This window comes from Nicotiana tomentosiformis, chromosome 3 (genome assembly GCF_000390325.3).
Source record: "Nicotiana tomentosiformis chromosome 3, ASM39032v3, whole genome shotgun sequence".
Classification (NCBI taxonomy): Eukaryota; Viridiplantae; Streptophyta; class Magnoliopsida; order Solanales; family Solanaceae; genus Nicotiana; species Nicotiana tomentosiformis.
The window spans coordinates 64,237,347-64,244,016 of NC_090814.1; the positions used below are offsets into that span (position 1 = coordinate 64,237,347).

Genomic DNA, 6,670 nt, shown 5'->3' on the forward strand with positions numbered 1-6,670 from the left:
CCACTTCTTTGGAGTAGCTGTTCAGAAGTCAACAGGTACCGAAGTGTATGTTCCAGTTATTGTGGGTACGGTGGGGCCCTATCCCGACATATATTATATATATATATATATATATATATATATATATATATTCTCGGTATTCTTAGAGGCTTGTTGGCTAGTGTTCAGATGTATGTAAGGGTTGGTTATGCCTTTGTTGACATCAGTTGTGAAGTTGTACTTAATGTTTAATGTTTCTTTCACAGTGAATTATGGACCTTTATCAAATTTCATATATCACACATCAGGGCCTAATTGGCCCAGATTCATGAGAAAAGATGGAAGTATGTACGTCGGTTCGCACGGGTCTTCGAACGTGGTGCGTCGGTCGCACTTCCCAAGGTTGGGGTGCAAAAGTAAACCCAAAGTTTTTTGGAACCAAATGTATAATAATTAGGTCCACTTTGTTGTGAGACAAAACAAATCCTCACACAACTAGTGCCAGTTGTGTGAGACACATGGTAAAGTTTTTCATAAGACAGGAAAAAAGGAAAAAGGTACCGTTATTTGGAAATTGTCTCAACTCCAAATGGTTTTCACTTGTTTCTTTTTAATATTATGACATATTTAAGATGACAAGTTATATAAAAAAAATTGTTATAAAATAAATATTATAATTATAAACTAAAGCACCAAAAGAGAAGAAAACAAGAATAGATAAAAGATGTAGAGAGGAGGAGGGAACTTTTCATCTTATTTCAAGTATGCTTCTTATGTATATTCCATAGGAGAATAACATCCTATTTATAGATTACAAATCTCTTCTCAAGTTACATGTATTAATGAACTCATTCGTTTGGTATTGAATTTTCCAAAGATAGTTAACCAAGAGAACATCTACATACATTGAAAGTGACATTCACATACATTGGATTTATAACACTCCCATTGATGTCCATAGATAATGTGTCTCGTTAAAATCTTCCTAAAAAAACCTCGATGGAAAAAACCCTAGTGAAGAAAAAAGAGTACACACATCTTGTAATACGCATTGAGTGTTGCCTCATTAAAAACCTTACCAGAAAAATCCAATTAGGACAAAACCTTGGTTAAGGGAAAAAGAGTACAACACGTATTATACTCCCCCTGATGAAAACTTTATTTGATATCTCGGAGACGATGCATTTCAATCTGTCTCTTATTCCAGCTGCTCATTTTCTCCCCTTAATGTTGGGTATACCAATATATATTCCAATATTTTTTAAGGACTCATCTTTGTGCATTGTGGTAGAGTAATTAGAATATATATCACACATTCAAATATTCTAAGATGAGAAATATTTGGCTCCTGATCATAAGCCAATTGTAATGGGGAGACTTTATGATAACTTGTGGTATGATCCATACAAGAGCTGATGCATGCAAATAGCATGACCCCATGTCGAGATGAATTTTTTTTGTTATCATAAATATTGGTCTAGCAATTAATTGGAGGCATTATTTGATCAATGATTCTACTAGAGCATTTTGAGTAAGAACATGAGCAACCAGATGCTCAATTGATATATAATAATTATTAAAGGCATGTGATGTAAACTCACTAGAAAGGCAAAGTGTCTTAATCGCATAATCTGGAAATCGTGCTTTTAATCATATTAATGCGACCAACAACCTCGGGAATGCCAAATTTCGGGTTGACAACAAGCACACATGTGACCATCTTGTAGATGCATCTATCAAAATTATATAATATCTAAATGGTCCACATGGAGGGTGTATGGGCCTCACATATATCACCCTATATACGTTCCAAAAATGGGGGGGGGATTCACTCCCAATTTTAATTGTTGATGGTCTAATAATCAGTTTGCATTGAGAACATACAGCACAAGAGAATTCTTTAGTTTGAAGAATCTTCTGGTTCTTTAATGAATGATCATGTGAATTCTCAATTATTTTGCGCATCATATTATATCCGGGATGGCCCAACCGGCCATGCCAAATAATAAAATTATTAGTAACCCCTGGTTTACTATGGCATGTGATCCAACTATACTACTTATGTAATACAAGCCGCATGTTCATATTCATATTTGTTACCATCCATATGGCGAAACATCTCCTTCTAGAAGAAAGTCATTATCATTATTGCCATGGTCAAAATCATTATAAGCAAGACTTGTTTCTTGCTTTACTTTTTCCCTTTAATAATTTTTCATAACGCCTGGCAAAATATTTTTGACGTAAAATAGGTATATGATCAATGACATAATCATGTGGCCATATAATGATATTTATCCTCTTTATTTCTCTCAAACCTCTTTAGAGGTGAGTTATGAGATTTCAACAATCAAGAGCGTAGCCATGTTCATGAGTTTATTTCATACGGTCATATTCACTTTTGGAATGTATCATAATCATCTGAACATGTCTCATGATTTCTCAGCATAAACTTATTGTGTTGCCTTATCATTTATCATATTTATTTTTGTTGCCCTCCTTAATATCATTTTGTAAGGTTAAGTATGCATTTATTTTCCTTTATTTTGATAGAGAATTTATTAAAGCTGCGCAAAATGTTCAGGTGTACTATATTCTTGTATCCAATGCCTTTTTATACCACATCATGGTAAATATTACCTTCACCTTTTGAAGGATAATTTTAATATGAGAACCCTTATTGTTCTCCATTTTATAATTAAAATCATGATGACAATTATTATTTCATCTATTGCCACGTCCATGTATATTCATACAACCCCGATAATTATTTAGTCTTCTTTCAGACTTTGATATATTGCTATCATATTCCCTTCAGGTAATGGAGCAGATCTAGAAGGACGGGCTTCATTAAAAGCATATTATTTTGCCTCAGTCATCATTATATCATTAATGTGGTGCATTAGAACTCAAACACAATGTTTTACCCTCATAAAGGCATGTTAAGCCATAATGCATTGGGACTCAAACTTAATGTGTTATCATCATGATGCACTAGGACTCAAATCCGATATCTGAACAGCTCTTCCGAAATATTGCTACTTCTGGAGCAAATTTGAGGCATGTAACATAGAGAATAATTCTCTAACACGTCTTCATCAATTATAAATTTAGCATTTGAAAATATTACCACTTTTAATGATCATAACAACCAATCATAACTAACAATACTTTGAATGTATTATCACTTAATTTAGTAGTTATAAGCATAAATGCTTAGTCATAATGAATCTTTAAGAATATTAATTATCACTCTAAATGTCATATATTTATTATAATTATGTAACCAACATTTGCTAATGAAACGAATACATGTGACACAGACCAATGCCTTTGGAACTTATTGGAGATATATATCTAATGTTGAGATCCAAATAAATATGATGATCATACTCCTTTAATAAAATGAAAGACCATCAAGATGCAATTAATTGCTAGCATTTGCATAGATTATTGGAAATTATAGTCACGTGTAAAGTCTTTTATCATAGACCAACATATTTGTCAAAACATCTATGTGAACAATGGTTTTCTAAATTCTTAAATGCTCTTAATTAAAGATGTACATTCTGGTGACTTTTATTTATTGAGTTAACTTGTCTCTAGAGTCAGAGAATAGCCAAGTTATTGAAGGACTCTACTTTCTGCAATGCTATAAAAATTGGTAAAACTTATGTATAAAACCTATGAGATAAATTAACCCATTTCAGTCATTTTTTTTTCATGAAAGAAAAATGCAAGCACTACCTTAGAAACCCATAACCATTATTGAATGTAATTTACCACATGCATATATTAAACTATCATGCAATTCAATTAGAAGTGAATAAGACCGAAGAATCGTGGCCATGTATAATGATTATATTACATCGGTATCCCATCTTCTTTAATGTTACTTTATAGTCAGGCTTTTAGAGCTAAATATATGATTAGAGATTAATTTACCATGTAGTATGCGTACCTAATTCATCTAATGATAGCATTGTATCCTGCCAGCAAAATCAAAGTAAATATAACTTGAGGTCAGCAACGTACCTCATTGTTTGCTTATAATTTTATTATAAATTGAATTTCTTATGTCGAAGCCTCTAGCTTCAAATACGACCAGACTGAGTCGGAAAGAATATCAACTCAATACCTATAGTTAGAGACTCATGCTAATAACGTGTTATAAAATAAATATTATAACTATAAAGTAAAGCACCAAAAGAGAAGAAGACAAGAATAGATAAGAGATGTAGAGAGGAGGGAACTTTTCGTCTTATTTCAAGTATGCTTCTTATGTATATTCCATAGGAGAATAACATTCTATTTATAGGTTACAAATCTCTTCTCAAGTTACATGTATTAATGAACTCATTCGTTTGGTATTGAATTTGCCAAAGACAAAGAAAACATCTACATACATTGAAAGTGACATCCACATACATTGGATTTATAACAAAATTAACTTAATCAAATAAGTTCACATAAATTAAATATATATATATATATATATATATATATATATATATATATATATATAGTTTCTCCTTAACCAATAAATCAAGAGTGGGCTTAAGTGTCGAATTTTATCAAGAAATTATAAGAGTATGGTTTAATGATCATCAAAATCTCTACTAATTAATTAATGCAGTTTTTGTAGTGAAGGAAGAGACACAGACTTTGGACACCACCCTAGACTAACAGAAGTCATAGCTAGCTTGATTTTGTTTAACCCTTTTAACGTTCCGCCACATGATTTGGGGGTCTTCTTTTCTCAAACCCCAATGATAAACTCTAAAAAGTCCTTTCTCAACTGAGATACTACTGTATATTTAACTAATTAAATTAGTCACATCTATAACTACTATTTTATTAAATTCATGTGAAGCACTCTTCTAATTAAAATAAGGTGTACTATTGAACGCGGTGAGGTAGATCATATAGATCCTAGCTATAAGTATATACACACTCTTGAGTTTCCCATTCTCCATAATTGACTTAACTAATCCTATACTCATTTTCATATCTCTCTCTTTTCCAATACTACAACTCTTTCAATTACTCAGAGAGATATAGATGGGTGCAGCAGGAAACTCCCCATGCGCATCATGCAAGCTGCTGAGACGCCGCTGTGCAAAGGATTGCATATTTGCTCCTTACTTCCCTTCCGATGATCCTCACAAATTTGCCATTGTTCATAAGGTCTTTGGTGCCAGCAATATCAGCAAAATGTTACAGGTCGATAACACAAACATATCAAACTTCTAATCATTTTCAAAATTTAGCTTATTTACACCCTTTAATTGAAGGGATTATTATTTGTTAAATTATCTTTTCTTTATAAGTGCTTATTCAATAGAACTAATTAATCCTTCTTAGTTCTCTCTCAAGTTCTAATTGTAAACTAAACGGCAGTGTTATCTGGATTTAACTTATATAGTACTATACACTAAGAACTTAACACTATCAAAGTATTTTAACTTGTAGCTGATAACATTGCCTTATTTTAGTAGTCATCTCTTAGGATGTAATGATCTGATAGGGTAACCTAATTTTTTCCTTTATATTGTCGGTGTGTAGAAGTTAAACTAGTTATTTTACCTTATAGCAGGAGCTTCCGGTTGATAAAAGAGCGGATGCAGTGAGCAGTTTAGTGTATGAAGCAAATGCAAGGATGAGAGATCCTGTATATGGCTGTGTTGGTGCCATATCTTACTTACAAAACCAAGTTTCCCAACTACAGATGCAACTAGCACTAGCTCAAGCTGAGATCCTCTGCATCCAAATGCCATCATCACAAGATCATCAGCCACCTAATTATTTATTGCCAATGAGTCCACCAATACATGAATTAGTAGCTGCAGATGATGAAAAGTCATTCTTGAACCTCTCTCACTACCTCAACAACTTTGAGTCTAGCAGCTCTCACACATGTAATTCAGATATCTCTCAAGAGGGAGTCTTTCTTTGGACAGGACAATACGATGGGAGCTTGGAGCAATGGTAAAGTTGTAATCGTGTGAACTATGAGTCACGGGTTCGAACGTTGAATCAACCACTTAGTATTAATTTTTACCCCATTGTACTTTCTCTCTTTCCCTCTTGTTGAAATGAGGATTAGAGAATGGAGGGTTTTTGTTTCTTCAACTAATATGATCAGCAATAGTATGAACAAGATAATGTATTACAGTTAAACTAAAGATTAGATTTATTAATTTGTCTGGAGAAGATGGTGACTTGGTAAGTCAACCTAGCATGTGAGAGGTGAAATATAAATTTATAGTAAGGTAAGAAGAGGTTTTCATAAACATTATTCTTATTAGTATGTCAGATTGATTTACATATCCAATTAGTGCAATGCGGAATGGCGGTGCCCAACACATGCAATCGTCAATATATATCAGAAAAGTACTACTCCTAATATGCAGTGTTAAAAGATTTTTTGGTTCCAATCAGTATTTAGTATTCACATTTTGGTACCCAACTAATCCGGATTCGTGTCGCATGAACCCTGATAAAAAGAAAAATATTTTCTATCAGGATTTTTTTATATTCTAAAACTCGAAGCAAAGACCTCATGATGATAAGGTGGAGGGATTCTTTACCTCCACCTGTTTTGACTAACGGAGTGTGAAAAGGAAAAAGAATTTAAAAAAGAAAAAAGGGAAAACCATTTGACTAAAGCCTCTTCCTGATTTCAATGTAG

At 32.8% G+C, this 6,670-nt stretch overlaps 1 pseudogene; it reads left to right on the plus strand.

Moving 5' to 3' along the window:
• Nucleotides 1–4,945: 4,945 nt before the first annotated feature.
• Nucleotides 4,946–6,288, plus strand: LOC104099428 (LOB domain-containing protein 12-like; annotated as a pseudogene).
• The last annotated feature ends 382 nt before the right edge of the window (nucleotides 6,289–6,670 follow it).